This window comes from Gopherus flavomarginatus, chromosome 2 (assembly GCF_025201925.1).
Source record: "Gopherus flavomarginatus isolate rGopFla2 chromosome 2, rGopFla2.mat.asm, whole genome shotgun sequence".
Taxonomy (NCBI): Eukaryota; Metazoa; Chordata; order Testudines; family Testudinidae; genus Gopherus; species Gopherus flavomarginatus.
The window spans coordinates 7,262,709-7,285,487 of record NC_066618.1 but is presented as its reverse complement, the minus strand read 5'-3'; positions in this window follow the sequence as shown (position 1 = coordinate 7,285,487).

Sequence of the window (22,779 nt, the reverse complement as noted above, 5' to 3'; positions counted from 1 at the left end):
AACAGGTACAGCTTCCACAGGAAACGAAAACCTCAACAGAGAGTTGCTGTCTCTCGCACACACGCACACGCACACACACACACACACACACACACACCATTTCTCTAAGCTCTCAGAAGAGGGCTTAAATAATACATTGGTGTTGAATTGGCCTGTGCCTTGGGAGATCAGTCAGACTGCCCGAGTCATTTGGCTGCTCTGTGCCTCACTCCACTATCTGTAAATTGGGGGCTGACGATTCTGTCTTGTCCATGCTGGTGCTAAGCTCTTTGGGTTGTTTCTCACTGTGTGTGAGTGTGTGAGTCCTGTCTTGTTTGAGTCACTGTGAGTTTCGACTTGGACTTCAGTGAGAGAAAAATCAGATCAAAACTTTCAGGTTTTGGAGCCCAACATTTGCTCTTCTCTGATCTTGTGACCATCCTGGAGCCGGCACAGCCCCTAGGATAATTTAGAGTGGCCTCGGGGCTGTTCTAAGTTGTGCCAGCTGATAAGAGCTCCCCCCCAAGGAGCCATTATACCAGCAGGGGATCAATAGGCGCACAGTGGCACTGTGGCATGGCCTTTCTGCCCACTCTCCTAACTGCCCCTTATTTGACCCCCTGTAGTGAGAAAGATGGGGTGAGACATCAAGCCTGTGTCCCCTGGAAATTCCACTATGCTAAGGGAATCCTCAGCTGCTCAGATAGGGCAGTGTTAGGTCTCTTTTTCTACCACTGGAACGTGGCAAAGAGGTCCTCTTGGGGTCCAGGATCTGGCCCTACATCTCTACTCATGGAAACACAGGGCCTGATCAAACCCACTGACATGAATGGGAGTCTCTCCATCAACTCCAGTGGGTTTTGGATCAGGCCCAAAGAGAGAAATTCCTCCTCGACTGTCACAGCATGAGCTGCCTTTCTGCACTATCGGCATTCTCCTCTTCCCCCCCCCAGTTATAAATAGCAATGACGGTAGCGGCCAGGCCCCCTTTTCACTCCCCTTGAGCTTTCCAAAGGCAGCACAGTGATTATAGGGCCATCTCTTTGAGTAAACAATGCCTCCTCCGTGTTGTACTGTTTCAGCGGCCTTTACCCTGTCCCACCATGAACTGCGGCAGGAAGTTCTCCTGAGCTATCAGCAGGCTAATTAAAGGAACAGCCTGGAGACCCCATAACCTCCCAGAGGGCCCGCAGCATTGTTCTGGCCTCCGTCAATGCACATGACAAGGTTACGGCTGCAGAATGTTGAAGTGGCTTCTTCAGTCAGCAAAGTTTCAAGAGGAGATACCGTATTTTATAGACACTGCCCAAGATTAGCTGCGTATAATAAATGGGCCTTTGTCATGACAAGTTAAAGCCCTCTCACTTAAGGGCCTGTGTGTTTCCTGGCAGTTCTCTCTTCAGTACTAATGACCATCATCTGCCATCACGTACGTGCCCCGTTGACAACAGCTGTGGGTTATGTGCAAGTTTAATTAAAGGGCCAGGGCCTTATGCATTTTGCTTACATTAGGTACTCCAAATATTACCCCTTGTATTGTTCTTCCCATTAAAGCCTTTTTTATTTCAAGGTGACACAACGGTAACAAAGTGCTGCCACCTCAGAGCCTTCCAGAATCATGAACGTGGCTTAAAAGTCAGAAGATCTTTAAAATAATACATTGGGGGTTCTTTTTATTTGCCTCCTGGATTTTGAGGCTTGAGGGTGCATGGGGGTCATCTTTTTGAGGCTTTTCCCTGCACTCATGAGGCCTAGAAACTTTTTTTTTAAATGAAAACTGAGGATTTTCCCATTATGCACATGAATCCAGTAGATGGAGCTTTAAGAAACAGCATGAGAATCCCAGTCGAATTCCCAAGAGTTGGCCACATGGGGAACACAACTGAAGATTGTTCACTGCAGCCGATTCTGGGCTGTCCTCGGCCCTCCAAGATGGACTTTGCCCTTTTGTCTCTGCAGTTACACCCCACACCTTTGCACACCAGCAACAGCTACCCTACTCCTCCCTCATGGTTCTGCAGCTGCTTCCATGATTGCTGGTGGGGTAGGACCCTGTTTGTTGTTGTAGGACCTACGTGGCTGCTCAGCTGTACACAAGTGTCTGTGAGTCCACCCAGCCTGACTGCCATATAGAGCAATTGACATCAGGAGAAGCAGATCTTCCCAATGTCCCAGAAAATGGGTGCATTCTTCCTTTCTGGATGACAGCCAAGGAGAGACTCAATGGGTTGTGGCCCATGATGGTGCCACTGGCTGATGGATCAGAAATAGAGCTGTTGTAATGAACCTTCAGCAGAGTTTGAAGCCATAACACAGACTGCTGCCACTTGAGTTAAATGAGTAACTTTACTAGCTGGCAGCAATAGCAGGCTTTTATCAACTAGTGGGCAAGCCAACACACATTTTGTCAATGCTAAGGGAAGCTATGACTGGGATCTATAAAATCATGACTAGTGTAGAGAAAGTAGAAGAGAAAGTGTTTACTACTTCTCAAAACACAAGAACTAGAGGTCATCTAATGACATTAACAGGGAGCAGGTTTAAAACAAATTAAGGAAGTATTTCTTCACACAATGCACAGTCAGCCTGTAGAACTCCTTGCCAGAGGGTGTTGTGAAGGCCAAGACCATAACAGGGTTAAAAAAAGAACTAGAAAAATTCATGGAGTATAGGTCCATCAGTGGCTATTAGCCAGGATGGTCAGGGATGGTGTCCCTAACCTCTGTTTGCCAGAAGCTAGGAATGGGCAACAGCGGATGGCTCACTTGATGATTCCCCGATCTGTTCATTCCCTCTGGGGCACCTGGCACTGGCCACTGTGGGAACACAGGGTACTGGGTTAGATGGACCTTTGGTCTGACCCAGTAGGGACGTTCTTATGTTCTTATATTACATTTGGAGACCTCGGACAGGATGCATCAGGATGAAGAACTCCTCATTCCTGATTAGGATGTTGGATGATTCTTTCCTGCTACCCAAACTCATCGTTTCACCTTTGTTCAGATTTTTTTGTTTGTTTGGCTCTGGCCATTCATTTGCCCAATCACCTAAACAAACCAGATTCCAGTCCCAAATGCCCAATGAGTGCCCTACCAACTGGGCTACTGGCTATCATGGGGTGAGTCTCTCCATTTTTGTGTGTGTGTGTGTGTGTGTGTGTGTGTGTGTGTGTGTGTGTGTGTGTGTGTGTGTGTGTGTGTGTGTGTGTGTGTGTGTGTGTGTGTGTGTGAAAAACATCAAAAGAGCTAAGTTTCATCCCATCCTGATGCAGAATGGGGGAAAAAATGGAAACCTTAAAAATGTTTATGGGATGGAAAATCCATTGTCTGCTCAGCTCTACTTGGGGGCCTTGGAGTTTGTCTCCACTGCAAAGAAAAACCTGCAATATACCAAGTCTGCAATACCAGCCCATGTCAATTGATTCAGGCTCATGGGGCTCAGGCTGCAGAGCTAAAAATAGCCAAGTACATGTTCAGGCTCGGGCTGAGGCTCGGGCTGGAGCCCAGCCTCTGCAACTCAGTGAGGGGAGAGCCCAGGCTCCAGCCGAGCAGGAACACCCACACTGCTGTGTTTAGCTCTGCAGCCCAAGACCCGTGAACCTGAGTCAATTGACCCTGCCTCTGAGACTTGGTGCCATGGGTTTTTCTTTGCAGTGTAGATGTACTCTTGAAAGCTACTCATAGAGTCTAAAGACAGAAGGGACCACTGTGATCATCTAGTCTGACCTCCTGCATAACACAGGCCAAAGAACTGCCCTGAATTAATTCCTGTTTGAACTACTGCGTACATATTTAGGAAAACATCCCGTCGTGATTTAAAAATTTCCAGTGATGGAGAATCCACCACAACCCTTTGTAAATTGTTCCAATGGTTAATTACTCTCTCTGTTAAAAAAAAAAAATTGTGCCTTATTTCTAGCCTGACTTTGTCTGGCTTCAATTTCCAGCCATTGGAACTTGTTAGACCTTTGCCTGCTATATTGAAGAGCCATCTGTTATCCAATTTCTGTTTCCCTTATAAGTACTGATAGATTGTGAGCAACACGCTCCTTAACTTCTCTTTGTGAAGCTAAACAGATTGGAGTCTTTCACTCAGTGTCCCAGTCTGGATCCCTTGTTTGACCCTGTGACATGAACCCCCATTTCTGGTTGTTGTTTTTTCTTTTTTTTGGCATTCTTTGTCCCCCCACAATCAGTTGGAATCTGGTCACACTGTCTCCATCCTCTCCTGAGGGTCCTCCTGAGGGTCCTCTCCTAGATATCAAATAGGCTAGCACCTTTCACCACCATTAAAATTCACATCCTTCGTATCTTCATCAGCTCCCCTGTCTGAATATGAAGGTTCCCATATAAGCCAAACTTGGCCTTCTCTGATGCTAGACCCTTCTCAGCACTACTCCTAGTACATTGGATACAGGACTTCAGCCAGTGAAGGTTACGAAAGCTGCAGCACCATTAAGCGAGTCCATCTCCCCGACTTGAGCACCACACCTGAACCTGCAAGGGGGATGCCTCCTCAGGCAGCATCACTCAGCAGTTGCTCTCCTATCGCTTGCCCCAGCGTCACTGACTACGAGGTAGTGTTTCCATGCTTCTGGGCCGGTTCAACTTTGCTCAGCATCAGTTTGAGGTCACTCACTAGCACGCCAGTCCTTGCATCTGGAAAAATCAGGTTTAATATCCAGGAGTCAACCCCGGTAATAAAAAGTGATAATCACCATTCTAAGAGAGTGATGGGGGGAACCTGTTTGGGATTGATGAAGGGGGTGGGAGGGAAGTATAGAAGGATATGGTCTAAATTCACAAAAAATATAATGTAGCCACAGTAATAAACTGGAGAATGCTGCCTAGTCTGCATAATAAAACCAGAAAGCAACTGCAGTCCTGCTGTGCAACCAAGCAAGCACTTGCCCCTTGCAAAGGCCTTTCCATCTAGTTCAGGCTGAGAGCAAACCCAGAGGGGTGCTGTTTTTGTCGCGTCCTCCTCTTGCAAGTGTAATATTTTCCAGAATGCAATTTTTTTAAAAAAAGTTTAAGTAGGCAAGGACAAACAACACAATTTCCCTTCTATCTAATGAAAGCCATCTGCCTGGGCCACGCATCCCTATAGGAACTCAATGTCGACATGGAATTTATTTGGCTTCCCTGAAGTCGTGCCGGGCTCTTTGGCTTGTTGGGTTTCTGGAGGAGCTCTTTTCTTTCAGTTTTAATGGATGTGTTTCCCCCCTCCCCCTTGATTTTCTTTCACAATGGTATTGCTACAAAATAATTCATAGTCTCTCCTAGTCTAGGGTGACCAGATAGCAAATGTGAAAAATCGGGAAATATCAAGACTGTCCCTATAAAATCAGGACATCTGGTCACTCTACCCTAGTGAAACTTGGTCTGAGTCATGACAAGCCATGATGTCCCGTCGGTGCACTTTTGTGCCTTTAGACCAATTGCTTTCCACCCAAGGTGCACAGAGCACCTTGAGAAGCACAACTCCCTGGGGAGGCCAGCAAGTGTTACATCTGTTATATACCTCTCCCCAGCCCCAATCTTGCACCTACCCTAGTCTGTAGCCATTTTTGTTATGGTTCGAAATTTTGAAGCCTGATTCTGATCCCGCTCATCCTGGTGTCAGCAGCAGCCCCATGGAAGGCAACTCAGTTGCAGCACTGTAAATGTAGCATGAGCTCAAACTTCAAGCCCTTAATTTAGAAATTTAAGGGCCAGATCTTCGGTGGGTATAAATCAGCTCTCTTGATGTAGGAGGAGCGGTGCTGTTTAAGGCCAGCTGAAGATCTAACCTACATTCTCTGGGGCAGGGAAAATGTGTTTATTTAATGTTTTAATAGGGGTATAATAATGCATAGCTCTCCTAGAGCACTTTTTATCAGCACACCACAAAGCACTTTACAGGGGAGATGAGCATCACTACGCTCATTTTGCAGATGGGGAAACCAAAGCACAGAGAGGTGACATGATTTGCCCACGATCAGCCAGCAGCCAAACCAGGCTTAGAACCCAAGTCTTCTGAGACCTAGTCTGGTGCATGCGCCACTTCACAGATAGACCTGGGCCATCAGGGAGATAACTTGGTACCTATGAAGCACCATGCACACCTATCATACCATATAAATAGCGATGATAAAATGAGACATGGGGATTTGAATCATCTTATTCAGTGTAAATCAATGACCAAGCTAAGACTAGAACCAAAGAATCGGGATTCCCACCTTCCCTACTCTAACCACTAGCCCACACTCTTTACCTTACTGCTGTAAGTGATGACTCAGTTAAATATTTTTCCAGTGTCAACAAATGCTTAATTACAAGCCTCTAGCACAAAACATAGGCAGCATAGTAGCTAGCTGTCTGAAAAGCAGGAGCGCTAAACCAGCACTAATTCCCAACTAAGCCCAGAGAGAGTAGCGTTTGCAAGTTACCTTGATGGGGGAGCTCACACTTACACGTGTTTTTTTATTTTGTTATTCCTGGCCTTTTGGACAGAGAGTGAAGGTAGAGTACTGATGAGTGCACCTCAGGAGAGCCAGCAGAACCAGAGAACTTTAGACCTGTGTAGAAAATACATATACATTCATTGTAGTATGTAGAAAGGAAAGATATGGATGAGCTGGAGAAAGTCCAAAGGAAAGCAGTGCAAATGATAAAAGGTTAAGAAACCTCGACTTGTGAGGAAAGGTTAAAAAAACTGGGCATGTTTAGTTTTGAGAAAAGAAGACTGAGGTGGGAGCCGATAACAATCTTCAGATATGTTCAGGGCTGCTATAAAAAGGATGAGGGTCAATTTCTCTCCATGTCCACTGGAGGTAGGACAAGAAGCAATGGGCTTAATCTTCAGCAAGGAAGATTTTGGTTCAATATTAGGAAAAACTTCCTAACTCTAGCATCGTTAAGATTTGGAACAGGCTTCCCAAGGAGGCTGTAGAATCTCCGTCATTGGAGGTTTCTAAGGAGAAGCTGGACAATTGCCTGTCAGGCATGTTCTAGGTCAGTGGTTTTCAACCTGTGGTCCATAGGCCCCTGGGGATTCGCAGACTATGACTTAAGATTTCTGAAGGCATCCGCACCTCCATTTTTTAGGGGTCTACAAATGAAAAAAGATTGAAAACCACTGGTCTAGGTTTATTCAGTCCTGCCTCAGTGCAAGGGACCAGACTTGATGACCTGTCAAGGTCCCTTCCAGCCCTACAATTGCTTGAAAAAGATACTCTGTGTTTCCAGTTCCCTCACATTTCTCATTGAATCAGCCCCTAGTTCAGAGCCAGATCTGCACAGTTTATGATGTCTGAGAATTGATTTGCTTTAAGTTCTGCATTTCCCTCATTAAACATTACTAAAAGGTAAGGCAAAGCCACAAGACCACACACATTGGCATTTGTTGGCATTCAGACCGTATGTATGCCGTGCACAGCTGGCATGCCAACATAAATTAATGTTTGCTCCCATCTAGTGGGTGGAAGTAGAAATTGCACGTAGGTGGAACATTATGCAAATTTACTTTTCAGTGAGTTGTGGGTAATGTTTAGTGTGGAGGGGTTAAGCTGTATGATTTTGTTTCTATTATTGGTTTTTATCTGTAAAGGCATTTAATGGATCATTATGTTTTCATGCAACTCTTAATCTGCCTATTTATTACAAGGGAACTTTCTGATCCACCACAGCTGTAATTCTGGAGAGAAACCCAGAGATGACAAACAAGAATCAGTAAAAGGGCTAGCAGGATTAGACAATGCATCATAAAAGGGTACTACTACATTGGAAAGGCAGCAACGTCTCATGATGAGACCATTGGTCTGGAAGCCTGGAGTCTATTCCCAGCTTTACCATGGACCTGCTCTGTGACCTGGGGCATGTTTCTGTGCATTATGTCTATTTAGACTGTAAGCTGTTTATGGCTGACACTGTCTCTTACTATAAGTTTATACAGTGCCTAGCACAATGATGCTTTGATCTTGGTCTCAACATCTAGATGTTGGTGTAATGCAGATAATAATGATTGTGCTAACTTCATATCCTATTGAAGTACAAGTTCTGATTTAATGGTAGCTGCTAATGATGCAGGTAAACATCACAAGGACAATCACTCAGTGCTATGAAGAAGTGACATAAATCCTGCTGGGGTTTTTTCCTGTGCTGTTCAGAGAGGAATTTAAAGAAAAATCTTTAGAAGACATCATTCTACTCATTTATTTTTCCAGAGCATAAAAACCTGAACAGCACAATTTGGACCTATTTGAGACCGAAGTGCTCCTCATGATTAAACACAGAATAAAGTAGATGTGATGCAAACAGACTTTTTTAAAAAAAATTCTCCCTGAAACTGAGCAAACAAGATTCTTGCTGACTGAGCAAAAGTCATTCTTGTGGGCCTTATCTGTGTTACAAGAATTCCTTATGAGGGAAAATTCAAATGTGCTTCAATTAAAGGTCCAATTTGCAACTCCACCAGGATAAAGGAGGGATGGCCCAGAGGTTAAACAATTAACTGCAAAGCTGGGAGGCCATAGATCAATTCCTTGGTCTGCTGCAGACTTCCTGAGTCAATTGGGGCTAGTCTCAGCCTTTCAGTGCCTCCCTGTAAATTGGGGATAACAATATAGTAGGGGTGGGTTCTGAGAACAAATATATTAAAGAGAGTATGGTGATGGGTGCCATATAGTACCTTATATGGGTAAAATAGGCTCCTAAATACTCATCTTGGACATCTTCTAAGTGCTTTTTTGGGCACCTAAATCCTTTTATAATAATACATTTTACCATACAGCACTTTTTGTCCACACTGCATCCTTCAGATCCCTTTCCAAAGGAAGGTCAGTATCACTGCTGTCATTTACACAAAGGGAAACTTAGAAATAGAACAGCAAAATGATGTGTCCAAGGTCATGCTACAGCTCAGAACTGGGAACAGAAGCCAGGAGCCATCGCTCCCAGTCCAGAGCCCTTGTCACTGGAATACACTCAGGTGTGTGAGACACTCTCAGTGGCTACCATGGAGAACAAATCAGCTAGAGAATATTAGAGATGGGGCCTCAGATTTCAGACCTGAGTCTGATTCCTATCTCCTGTCCCTCCCTGCCCCCAAAGTAAGATCCAGCCTTTTAAAGGCTAGTTGCAGTGTCTGGTTCCAGCTCCATACACCCTTGAGTTGTTGGGATCCAGGTCTTTGTTCAGGCCCATCTCTAGATAGGCTTTCCAACTTTCTAATCACACAAAACTGAACGCCCTTTCCCTACCCCTTCCCCAGGGCTCTGCCCCCGCTCTCCCTCTGTCGCTCGCTCTCCCCCAGCCTCACTCACTGCTCATTTTAACCAGGCTGGGGCAGGGGGTTGGGGTGTGGGAGTGGGTGAGGGCTCCGGCTGGGGATGCAGGCTCCAGGATGGGGCCAGAAATGAGGGGTTCAGGATGCAGTAGGGGGCTCCAGGCTGGGGCAAGGTTTTGGGGTGTGGGAGGGGATACTGGCTCTGGGCTGGAGGTGAACACTGTGGAATGGGACCAGAAATGAGGAGTTCAGGGTGCGCGTGCGGTCTCTGGGTTGGGGCAGGGGGTTAAGGCTCGGGGGGATTGCTTGGGGTGCAGACTCTGGGGTGGGTCTGGGGATGAGGTATTTGGGGTGCAGGAAGGGGCTACAGCCTGGGGAATAGGGTTGGGGTGCAGGAGAGGATATGGGGCACGGGCTCCAGGAGGGAGATTGGGTGCAGGAGGGGCTCAGGGCTGGGGCAGAGGGTTGGGGCACAGGAGGGGGGGCAGGGTGCATGCCCCAGGTGGCGCTTACCTCAGGCAACTCTCTAGAAGTGGTGAAATTTCCCTTGGCTATGAGGTGGAGGTGTGGCCAGGCAGCTCTGCATGGTGCATGCTACCTCCACCTGCAGGCACCACCCCCGTGACTCCCATTGGTTATGGCATGCAGCCAATGGGAGCTGTGGAGCCAGTATTCAGGGTGGGGGCAATGCACGGAGTCCCCCCCAGCCATGCCTCCACCTTGGAGCCAAGGGACATTTCTCTGCTTTCGGGGAGCTACACAGAGCCAGATAGGAAGTCTGCCTTAGACCCACTGCGCCGCTGACCAGACTTTTAGTGACCCGGTCAAAAACCGGACACCTGGCAACCCTATTTCTAGAAGATACAGTATGAAGAACGCTCAGACTTGGGAGGAGAACAGCAGAGATCCTTGTGTAATGAGGGAGTGAAGCTATGGACAAATGAGCAGCACAAAGGGGATTGTGAATTGTTTGGTAAAGGCTATCCAGAGGCAACAGGTCTAATATCCTGGGGCCAACATGGCTACAACAACACTGTAAACAAAAGGTATTATGTGGCAGATATTATTGAGTAATGCTGAACATGGATCTAAGAAGCCCCTTGAATTCTCCCTCACCAGATATCACCCTTTTCCCATTGCATTAAACCAAACCAGTCCTAACAGACGGCATCTTGGCTCCATCTGTAGGAAAGGAAGAGGCCAAGACTTCTGGGAGTTGCCAGAAACAGAAGTTTATGGACAGCTCCCAACTTGTCCTCTTGCAGGAAGCATGGGGTCTATGGCCAGCATCATCAAGTACATCAGGGTAGCTCAGTATAACTGAAGTGGAGGAGTAAAAATGGCTTAAAACCATCTTTCTAATACCTGACACCCAGCCCTGGGGCTGACTGGAAATTAGTCAAGACACTGTTGTTCCGGCCACACCTCATTTTGCACCTCATTCTCCAGCATGTCCCAGATACCCACTTCCCCTCCTCTGAGACCAGACAGCAAGGCAATGTAGAGCCCACTAGGCTGGGTTTATGAAATTCAGGGATTCCCCTTCACTGAGGTGATTCCAGTGGAGTGGCACAAATTATCATATGTATGTTGGAGAAGTGTCTATAGACTCTAAAAGCCAAGTCCCAGCCCTGAAGAGTTTATAGTCAAAATAGACAAGACAAACGAAGAATCAAAGGAGAAATACAGGCCTAAAGAGGAGAAGCAACTTGCCCAAGGTCACCAAGTAGGCCAATGGCAAAACCAGGAACAGAAGCCAGGTTTCCTGACTCGCAAGCCAATTCCCTATCCACTAGATCGCTCTGGCTTGAAGGGACTATATCATAGCTGAGAGTTTGCCCAACATTCTGACTTCCTCTGTGATCTATTCTTCCTCAGCCTTGAAGATGAGAAGGTGCCAGAAATTTCGCTGTTTCTTATTGTCTCATTTTTCCTCATCCTCTGCCCCTTTAGTCTCCTCCTTCCCCCTCCAAAAATATTTTTAAAACTGAGTGAAAATTAGAATTTTCCTCCACTGGGAAATTCCATTCCTGCCACAAGTGTTATCATCCCAACAAAATATATGAAACATCAAAAAAAATTTCAGAATGACAAGTTCTGAAAAAACTTCAGTTCAGAAATATTGAACCACTTCATTTTGAAATTTTTGACGAACAGAACCGTTTAGACATTTTTGGAATTGAAACATTTTGTTTCAGCTCAACATTCAGCTCAACATTAATTTGCATCTTTCTGAGTTGACACGGTGCTTCCGTGCATTGCCCTTCATGCTGCCTCATCACCTCGCTTTCCCCTAGAGCCTGGATTCTCTAGCTGGGCTACATCTCCCATGGTGCACTGCAGTCAGGGGACCCCCCCCAGTGCATTGTGGACCTTTAGGCACTGGGGAGACTGCAATGCATCATGGGACATGTAGTCCAGCCAAGTAGTCTGGCCCAGTGGGGAGAATGGGAGCATGAGGCACCAAAACTACAACTCCCACAAGACACTGTAGCAGCTCAATGAACTGACCCAAAACAATTTGCTTAGGTTCAACAAATTAACTGTTTCAATTCAGGATGACTGGACCTGATAGAAAACCTCAACAAAATTTGGCAATTTTTTTTTCCCATGGAAAATTTCATTGTCGCAGAAGCCACATTTTCTACAGCTTGACTTTAGTAAGACTTTTGATACCGTTTCGCATGACCTTCTCATAAACAAACAAGGAAAATACAACATAGATAGTGCTATTATATGGTGGATGCATAACTGGCTGGAAAACCATTCCCAGATAGTAGTTATCAGTGGTTCACAGTCAGGCTGTAAGGGCATACTGAGTAGGGTCCCACAGGGATCAGTTCTGGGTCTGGTTCTGTTCAATATCTTCATCAATGATTTAGATTATGGCATAAGGAGTACACTTCTAAAGTTTGCAGATATCAAGTTGGGAGGGGTTCTAAGTGCTTTGAGGGATAGGATTTATAACAGTTTTCAAACACATAAAAGGTTGTTACACAGAGGAGGGAGAAAAAAAATGCTCCTTTACATCTGAGGATAGGACAGGAAGCAACGGGGTTAAATTGCAGCAAGGGAAGTTTAGGTTGGACACTAGGAAAAACTTCCTAACGGTCACAGTGGTTAAACACTGGAATAAATTGCCCAGGGAAGTTGTGGAATCTCCATCATTGGAGATATTTAAGAGCAGGTTAGAAAAACACTTGTCAAGGATATTCTAGATAATACATAGTCCTGCTATGAGTGCAAAGGACTGGACTAGATGACTTCTTGAGGTCCCTTCCATGCCTACATTTTTATGATTCTCTGATTAACATTAAAAATGACCTGGACAAAATGGAGAAATGGTCTGAAGTATATAAGATGAAATTCAATAAGGACAAATGCAAAGTGCTCCATTTAGGAAGGAACAATCAGTTGCACCCATAAAAAATGGAAAATGACTGCCTAGGAAGGAGTACTGCAGAAAGGGATCTGGGGTATCATAGTGGATCACAAGTTCAATATGAGTCAACACTGTAACACTGTTGCAAAAAAAAGCAAACATCATTCTGAGATGTATTAGCAGGCGTGTTCTAAGAAAGACATGAGAAGTAATTCTTCTGGTCTATTCCATGCAAATTAGTCCTCCGCTGGAGTACTGTGTTCAGTTCTAGGTGCCACATTTCAGGAAAGATTTGGACAAATTGACGAAAGTCCAGAGAAGAACAACAAAATTGATGAAAAGTCTAGCAAACATGACACATGAGGAAAGAATGAAAAAAATTGGATTTGATTAGTCTGGGGAAGAAAAGACTGAGAGGGGACATGATAACAGTTTCCAAGTACATAAAAGGTTGCTACAAGGAGAAAGGAGAAAAAATATTCTTCTTAACCTCTGAAGATAACACAAGAAGTAATGGGTTTAAATAGCAACAAGGGCCGTTTAGGTTGGACATTAGGAAAAACTTCCTATCAGGGTGGTTAAGCACTGGAATAAATTTCCTAGGGAGGTTGTGGAATCTCCATCATTGGATATTTTTAAGAGCAGGTTAGACAGACACTTGTCAGGAATGGTCTAGATAATAATTAGTCCTGCCACAAGTACAGGGGACTGGACTAGATGACCTCTCAAGGTCCCTCCCAGTTCTATGATTCTATTGGAAAAAAACATTTTGACAGGAAAATTCTTCCTCTCATTGTTTATTAATTTTTATTGTTATTAATTATTATAATTATTATTCCAGACACTCTGTTCTTTCAGCCACTTGCTGAGAGTGGATAAAAGGACGCAGCCTAGCAGCTCCTGTGAACTCCAACTTATTATAGGTGCTTAATATAAAGAGCTCTGCAATATACTAACCTGGCCAGTCCTCATTTCTATAAATTTGGGCACCAACAACTCATATGTTCTGCAGGAAAACAAAGCCAAAAAGTGGTTATGCAAAGGAAGTTTACCCCATGAAAAAGGCTGGTTAGTTGGGATATTTTTTTTTTCTTGTAAGGAATGCTACTTTAATACAGAGTCATAGATGTTTTATGTTGTCTGTTCCGGGGTGGTTCAAGTCTGTGGAGAGGTGCATAATTAATCTAAAGTGATAAAAGGGAAAGACATGTCTGATTGCAGACTGCGGGGTCAGTTTTCACCATCAGGCCCTGAAGGAGTAAGTTGCGTGGTACAGTAACTCCTCGTTTAACGTTGTAGTTATGTTCCTGAAAAATGCAACTTTAAGTGAAATGATGTTAAGCGAATCCAATCTACCCATAAGAATTAATGTAAATGGGGGGGGTTAGGTTCCAGGGGATTTTTTTTACCAGGCAAAAAACTATATATTATATAGATATACACACACTATACATTTTAAACAAACAATTTAATACTGTACACAGCTGTGATGAGTGTGCAGCTTGGCTGAGGTGGTGAAGTTAGAGGGTGGAAGAGGAAGGGATATTTCTCAGGGAATGCCTTGCTGATAAATGATGAACTAGCACTGGGCTGAACCCTCAAGGGTTAGTTAACACATTGTTGTTAATGTAGCCTCTCACACAGGGCAGCACAAACACAAGGAAGGGGAGACAGCATCTCAGACAGAGACAGACACACACCTTGTGTGTGGGGGAGAGAGAGATGCACACTGCCTCTTTAAGTACACTGACCCAGTCTCAAGTGCATTGTCTTTTTAAGTGGATCAGGAAGTTGAGAAAGCAGCTGCTGCCTCAGGCTCTCTCTGTCTCTCTCCGTCAGTCTGTGTCCCCTCCCTGCTCTATATGGATAAGGGGTAAGTGGGGTGCAGGAGCAGGGGGGAGAGGGACACCCTTACATTAGCTCCTCCTCTTCTTCCCCTGCACAGCAAGCAGGAGTCTCTGGGAGCAGCTCCAAGGCAGTTGAACTGCCAGCAATTGATAGCCTGCTGGGCAGCTGCAACACAGGGAACTTAGGGGAGTGGGAAGCCAATAGGGGGAGTTGGTGGGGGGCTGCTGGTCCACCGTGGTTCCAAGCCCCCACCAGCTAGCTGCAACGGGCTGCTTTTTCTGCAAGCAGTGGACAAAACAGGCAGCTGCCAAATGACATTAGAAGGGAGCATTGCACATCTTTAAACAAGCATGTTCCTAATGGATCAGCAATGTAACAACGTTAACCAGGATGACTCTAAGTGAGGAGTTACTGTAGTTGTCTTCCACTGTCATTATGCAACAAGAAATCCTTGTCTGGGTGGCATTGCAAACACATCCGTTGGTTTTGTCATCAGCAGCAAAGAAGCAAGATGTTTAAAAGATGGGAAAGGGAAACAAACAGGCTTAAATTTTATAGCTCATCATTTGAGTTTGTGAGGTTCTTGGCAGGCTTTTGATTGGGCATTCAGAGCCAGAAGATCTCAGCTGGAGGACTCCAAGACCACCACAAGACAGGAGATAAGACAGGAGATCTACATTACTCACTTCACCTCTCTACAAAGGAAAAAGGACTGTAAGCTGTCTAAACTCCTACCTGCCACATGGGGCCACAACCGTGGTACCCCAACCCACCCAGCAATATCGTCAATCTATCCAACTACACACTCAGCCCAGAAGAAAAGTCTGTCCTATCTCGGGGACTCTCTTTCTGCCCTGCCACCCCCACCAACATGATACAGTTCTGTGGTGATCTGGAAGCCTACTTTCGCCGTCTCTGACTCAAAGAATACTTCCAGGACAACACTGAACAGTGCACTGATACACAGGTGCCCTCCCACCAACAGCACCAGAAGAAGAACTCCACATGGACTCCTCCTGAGGGTCGAAATGACAGTCTGGACCTATACATTGAATGCTTCCGCCGGCGTGCACAGGCAGAAATCGTGGAACAACAACATCGCTTGCCTCACAACCTAAGTCGTGCAGAACGCAATGCCATCCACAGCCTCAGAAACCACCCTGACATTATCATCAAAGAGGCTGATAAAGGAGGTGCCGTTGTCATCATGAACAGGTCTGACTACCAAAAGGAGGCCACCAGACAACTCTCCAATACCAAATTCTACAGGCCACTTCCCTCAGATCCCACTGAGGAATACACTAAGAAACTACAGCATCTACTCAGGACACTCCCTACACTAACACCAGAAGAAATCAACATACCCCTAGAGCCCCGACCAGGGTTATTCTATCTACTACCCAAGATCCACAAACCCGGAAATCCTGGACACCCTATCATCTCGGGCATTGGCACTCTCACTGAAGGACTGTCTGGATATATGGACTCTCTACTCAGACCCTATGCCACCAGCACTCCCAGCTATCTCCGTGACACCACTGATTTCCTGAGGAAACTACAATGCATTGGTCACCTCCCAGAAAACACCATCCTAGCCACCATGGATGTAGAGGCTCTCTACACAAACATCCCACACACAGATGGAATACAAGCTGTCAGGAACACTATCCCTGATGATGCCACAGCACAACTGGCTGCTGAGCTCTGTGCCTTTATACTTACACACAGCTATTTCAAATTTGATGACAATATATATCTCCAGATCAGTGGCACTGCTATGGGCACCCGCATGGCCCCACAATATGCCAATATCTTTATGGCCGACCTGGAACAACGCTTCCTCAGCTCTCGTCCACTCAGGCCCCTTCTCTACCTACGCTACATTGATGACATCTTCATCATCTGGACCCATGGGAAGGAGACTCTGGAAAAATTCCACCATGATTTCAACAGCTTCCACCCCACCATCAACCTCAGCCTGGACCAATCTACACGGGAGGTCCACTTTCTTGACACCACGGTGCAAATAAGTGATGGTCACATTAACACCACCCTATATCGAAAACCTACCGACCGCTATGCCTACCTTCATGCCTCCAGCTTCCATCCCGGACACATCACACGATCCATTGTCTACAGCCAAGCACTGAGGTACAACCGCATCTGCTCTAACCCCTCAGACAGAGACCAACACCTACAAAATCTCCACCAAGCATTCTCAAAACTACAATACCCGCATGAGGAAATAAGGAAACAGATCAAAAGAGCCAGACGTGTACCCAGAAGCCTCCTACTGCAAGACAAACCCAAGAAAGAAACCAACAGGACTCCACTGGCCATCACATACAGCCCCCAGCTAAAACCCCTCCAACGCATCATCAAGGATCTACAACCCATCCTGGACAATGATCCCACACTTTCACAGGCCTTGGGTGGCAGGCCAGTCCTTGCCCACAGACAACCTGCCAACCTGAAACATATTCTCACCAGTAACTGCACACCGCACCATAATAACTCTAGCTCAGGAACCAATCCATGCAACAAACCTCGATGCCATCTCTGCCCACATATCTACACCAGCGACACCATCACAGGACCTAACCAGATCAGCCACACCATCACTGGTTCATTCACCTGCACATCCACCAATGTAATATACGCCATCATATGCCAGCAATACCCCTCTGCTATGTACATCGGCCAAACTGGACAGTCTCTACGGAAAAGGATAAATGGACACAAATCAGACATTAGGAATGGCAATATACAAAAACCTGTAGGAGAGCACTTCAACCTCCCTGGCCACACTATAGCAGACCTTAAGGTGGCCATCCTGCAGCAAAAAAACTTCAGGACCAGACTTCAAAGAGAAACTGCTGAGCTTCAGTTCATCTGCAAATTTGACACCACCAGCTCAGGACTGAACAAAGACTGTGAATGGCTTGCCAACTACAGAACCAGTTTCTCCTCTCTTGGTTTTCACACCTCAACTACTAGAACAGGGCCTCATCCTCCCTGATTGAACTGACCTCGTTATCTCTAGCTTGCTTGCTAGCATATATATACCTGCCCCTGGATATTTCCACCACATGCATCTGAAGAAGTGGGTATTCACCCACGAAAGCTCATGCTCCAAAACGTCTGTTAGTCTATAAGGTGCCACAGGATTCTTTGCTACATTGGGCCACATTCATTCTTAGTATAATTTGGTCTATTGCAGTAATTAGTGCTGTGGACAAAATTAATCAACTAAGGACCAGCTTCTAATAGTTGTTATCATGTTGAATAGTTCTTACTCCAGAAATGATTCCTTCTGCTGAAGCCAGTGAGGCAGATCCTTGGCTGCTGTAAACTGTTACAGATCCATTGATTTCATGACATCCCAGGGCTTTGTTTTCTAATAGGGTATTTTCATGTAGGTTTTTACTCGTAAGTAGTTTTCTTGGCCCCTTTCCTGCAGTTCTTTACCAAATTAGTGGCGGTCATTTTGCTCAGACCAGCCATCTAGGAGTTCCCGTGGTTAGAAGCATTTCTCCCTACAAGTACAAGATACTATGCTCTTATGGAAATAAAGCTTTTCAACTGGCCTTTCTGCTAGTGGCAGCCATAAGCAACATGCCCAGTGAGATCCCTGTGGTACTGGATAACATGGAGTTTCTTCAGTGCTCTATGTGTATGAAGAGCAAAGAGAATAGCAAGAACAGTCAAAAAATAGAACATGTGCAGGGACTGATTTATATTCCTGCCAAAAATGTCAACAAACATTTAAAACCTAAAATCATTTCCACCAAAATTTTCCTTCAAAACTTTTCAAGTTTTCATCGAAAAGCCAAAAACATAGTTTTTGGCAACTGAAAGCTGAATAGCGTTTGCCAAAACTCATTCCCCTCCCCCACGCTGCACACACACAGTTTAGCAAATGGCTTCAGTTTTGAGTTACTGAATCATAAAGAGATGCCAAACAGTGGATCCAGTGGGCTCCCAGGTGAGAGGCTGGGGAAAGGATACACCCAGAAGAGAACAAGGAAAACCCAAAACGTAGCAGTAGACCAATATCTGGCCTGATCTATGCTTAAAACCAGGACTTCAGGTCAGGAGGGTAAGAACAAAGGAGGGCACAGTTTGTTGTACCCACACAGTGGTCCCAAAAGGGGAGGGCTGGGTTCACAAATGTATTTAGGCACCTAAATCCTGTCTCACCTGTGGTGTCTGGGGCATTGGAGCCACTTTGTGATACCATAACTCACTGGTGAGCTCGTTTTTTAGGTCCCCCTCTGTGCCTGAACGACAGAGGATATGAGTCTGTTACAACAGCAGCTGGGGATCCCAGCCTCTTTAGCTCCCCAGTTTATACTCTTAGCCCTGGGGTCCCCAGTTCGATCCCCAGTTGCCTCAGCCAAAACGGCAGGCAGGATAGTAGCAAAACTCAAGAACACATGTGTCATAACCTTAGTCCCAGATTTGGACCTTAGCGTCCAAAATATGGGGGTTAGCATGAAAACCTCCAAGCTTAGCTACCAGCTTGGACCTGGTACCTGCTGCCACCACCCAAAAAATTAGAGTGTTTTGGGGCACTCTGGTCCCCCTGAAAAACCTTCCCTGGGGACCCCAAGACCCAAATCCCTTGAGTCTCACAACAAAGGGAAATAATCCTTTTTCCCTTCCCCCCTCCAGGTGCTCCTGGAGAGATACACAGACACAAGCTCTGTGAATCCAAACAGAGTGAATCTCCCTCTCTGTTCCCAATCCTGGAAACAAAAAGTACTTTCCTATTCCCCCAGAGGGAATGCAAAAATCAGGCTAGCAATCCAACACACAGATCTCCCCGATTCCTTCCTCCCACCAATTCCCTGGTGAGTACAGACTCAATTTCCCTGAAGTAAAGAAAACTCCAACAGGTCTTAAAAGAAAGCTTTATATAAAAAGAAAGAAAAATAAGTACAAATGTTCTCTCTGTATTAAGATGATACAACACAGGGTCAATTGCTTAAAAGAATATTGAATAAACAGCCTTATTCAAAAAGAATACAAATTAAAGCACTCCAGCACTTATATTCATGCAAATACCAAAGAAAAGAAACCATATAACTTACTATCTGATCTCTTTGTCCTTACACTTGGAAACAGAAGACTAGAAAATAGAACTACTTCTCCAAAGCTCAGAGAAAGCAGGCAGCCAGAAAACAAAGACAAAGACACTCAATTCCCTCCACCCAAAGTTGAAAAAATCCGGTTTCCTGATTGGTCCTCTGGTCAGGTGCTTCAGGTGAAAGAGACATTAACCCTTAGCTATCTGTTTATGACACGCCCCCCAAATTGCAGACAGTGGGGAAGCTCACTGGCGGCGATTTCCTTCTAGAACTTGAAAATAAACAGATTAATACAACACATACACCTTTACATATACTCCTAAGTATATAACTAACAGACTTCTACATTTTAAGAACACTTTTTAACTACTGAATTCTGGGAAACTTTTACGGGAGAGTGCATCAGCAACTTTATTAGAAGCTCCTGTGATGTTTTGAATTTCAAAATCAAAATCTTGGAGAGCTAAACTCCAACGAAGAAGTTTCTTGTTGTTCCCCTTGGCAGTATGAAGCCACTTTAGTGCAGCATGGTCAGTTTGTAGTTGGAACCGCCGTCCCCAAACATATGGGCGTAGCTTTTCCAGGGCGTACACAATGGCATAGCATTCCTTTTCACTGACTGACCAGTGACTTTCCCTCTGAGACAGTTTCTTACTGAGAAACACGACAGGATGGAAGTTGTGATCTGTTGCTTCCTGCATGAGCACTGCTCCTATACCACGCTCAGATGCATTCGTGGTTACTAGGAATGGCTTGTCAAAGTCCGGGGCCCTGAGCACAGGGTCAGACATGAGCGTTGCCTTAAGTTGGGTAAAGGCCTTTTGACACTCATTAGTCCACTTAACTGCATTTGGCTGGGTCTTTTTGGTCAGGTCGGTCAGTGGGGCAGCGATTTGGCTGTAGTGGAGTACAAATCGCCTGTAGTATCCGGCCAAGCCTAAGAAGGATTGGACCTGCTTCTTGGACCGTGGGACAGGCCACTTTTGGATAGCATCTGCCTTGGCCTGTAGGGGGTTTATGGTTCCTCGACCCACCTGGTGCCCCAGGTAAGTTACTCTGTTTTGGCCTATTTGACACTTTTTGGCCTTAACAGTTAGTCCTGCCTGCCTGATGCGCTCAAAGACCTTTTCCAGGTGTAGTAGGTGTTCGGGCCAGGAGTTTGAAAAAATGGCCACATCATCGAGGTAGGCAACTGCAAATTCTCCCAGTCCAGCTAGTAGACCATCTACCAGCCTCTGGAAGGTGGCGGGTGCATTTCGAAGGCCGAAAGGAAGGACATTGAATTCATACACCCCCGCATGGGTGACGAATGCTGACCTCTCCTTGGCAGGTTCATCTAGCGGTACTTGCCAGTACCCCTTGCAGTCCAGAACTGCTGTTACTGACTGGATGGGCCTAAGCCAGTGAGGGAGTGGAGCGAGTCTGCTCTGCCAGTGAACCAAATGAAGTGGTTGGAGTAGCTGATTATGCTGAGACACAGGCTTTGGGGCCAGGGCAGCCCTCTGACAGAAAGATTTCCCAACATACACACTGCAAATGAACTGTGGGTGCAAGGTCACACTCTTTTTCTTAGAAGAGAGCAGGGTCACTGAATCTCCTGCCTCTTACTAGGCCGCCTTCCACTCCATCCTGGCTGAGCTGTAGAAGAAGGCCCAGCCAATGGAGGGCTCAAAAGTCCATAGAGAACAGAAAAGAGAAGTAATATCCTGAGGCGAGAGGCAGGGCCGGCTCTAGGTTTTCTGCCGCTCCAAGTGGCAAAAAAAAAAAAAAAAAAAAGACAGGCAGCGGCACTTTGGCGGCAGTTCAATCATGCCGCTTCTTCAGCGGCAATTTGGCAGCAGGTTGTCCCTCTCTTCCTCTTTAGTGGCAATTTGGCAGCAGCTCAAAGAGGAAGAGAGGAAATGAGGGACCCGCCACTTAATTCCCTCCAAAGACTCGGCCGTGTCGCCCTGATACTGGACGGAGTGCTGCCCCTTTGAATTGGCCGCCCCAAGCACCAGCTTCCTATGCTGGTGCCTGGAGCCAGCCCTGGCGAGAGGGGATTGTGCTCAGGAGAGAGTCAGAGGCTGACTGGACACAGGCCAGCTGCCTCTGAGCTGGCTGTGGAGGGAAGGCCAGGGAGCCGGCAGCCTGGAAGCTGGGGCTGAAACCTGAGTCAGCGAGGGCAGGTGATTGTTGCTGGCAGAGGATCATACAGGGCAGTGATCTGTAACAAGAAGCCTTGGAGGCAACTGCCAGGAGAAAGTGGGGATGAGGGGAGCCACTAAGACCACAGACAAAAGCACTGAGCTCTGTCTGGTACAGTCTGCAGGTCAGTGCTTAATTGCCCTGCAGGAGAAGGCTGGCCCAGAGGAAGTATCCTGGTACTGGCCCTCAGGAGCCCACAGCTTTTATACCTGTATCCTCCAGTCCTGGGATGACCCCAGAAGCTGGGTGAGGAACTATTGAGTTGTTCTTATTGTAACAGTTGTAAGCAACCGTGGCCAGGAGCATTTGCACTTTTTATTTCCGGCAGCCCTCACAGAGCACCTTCTGTTACTCTGAATACATGAGTATTGATGGGGAATCACCAAGGGCTAGGAGCTATATCATAGAACCCCAGAATAGTAGGGTTGGAAGAGACCTCAGGAGGTCACCTAGTCCAACACCCTGCTCAAAGCAGGATCAACACCAAGTGGGCCATAGAGTCCAGTGTATGGTATACCTAGAATGTGTGAGTAGAAGCTAGTGATCCACAGAGCACCTACACCTCACAGGGAGAGGTGTAACAGCGCTCACAGGAACATCCTCTAATGGGATCAGTTGTAATATCACGACTGCTCATCCCTCTGTGTTTCTGTTATCCCATCTTCTTCCCTCAAAACTCAGCAGTGGTATCTCGGTCGGAGCCTGATGTATCTTGGGCATCAAAGGAAGGCAAAGGAAGATACACATGTATATATTCCTGACAAAGATAGTAAAAAGAACATTAAAATCTCCAATTTCAAACAAGTCCTTTTGCCCAGCAACCTGCCAGGCCTACAAAAATAATCACTGGTGTTCAAAGAACAGACGGCAGCCATCATAGATCCAGGGCTCCAGATACACAGAATTCTATAACATTCTCATTTCCTTTTACAAGGCAACAAAAACCCTCCATAAAATCAACCTTTGTTTTTCCACGCCAAAACCATACAGTGCATAAATAGTGCGGGGAGGGGGGGAGATGTCTCA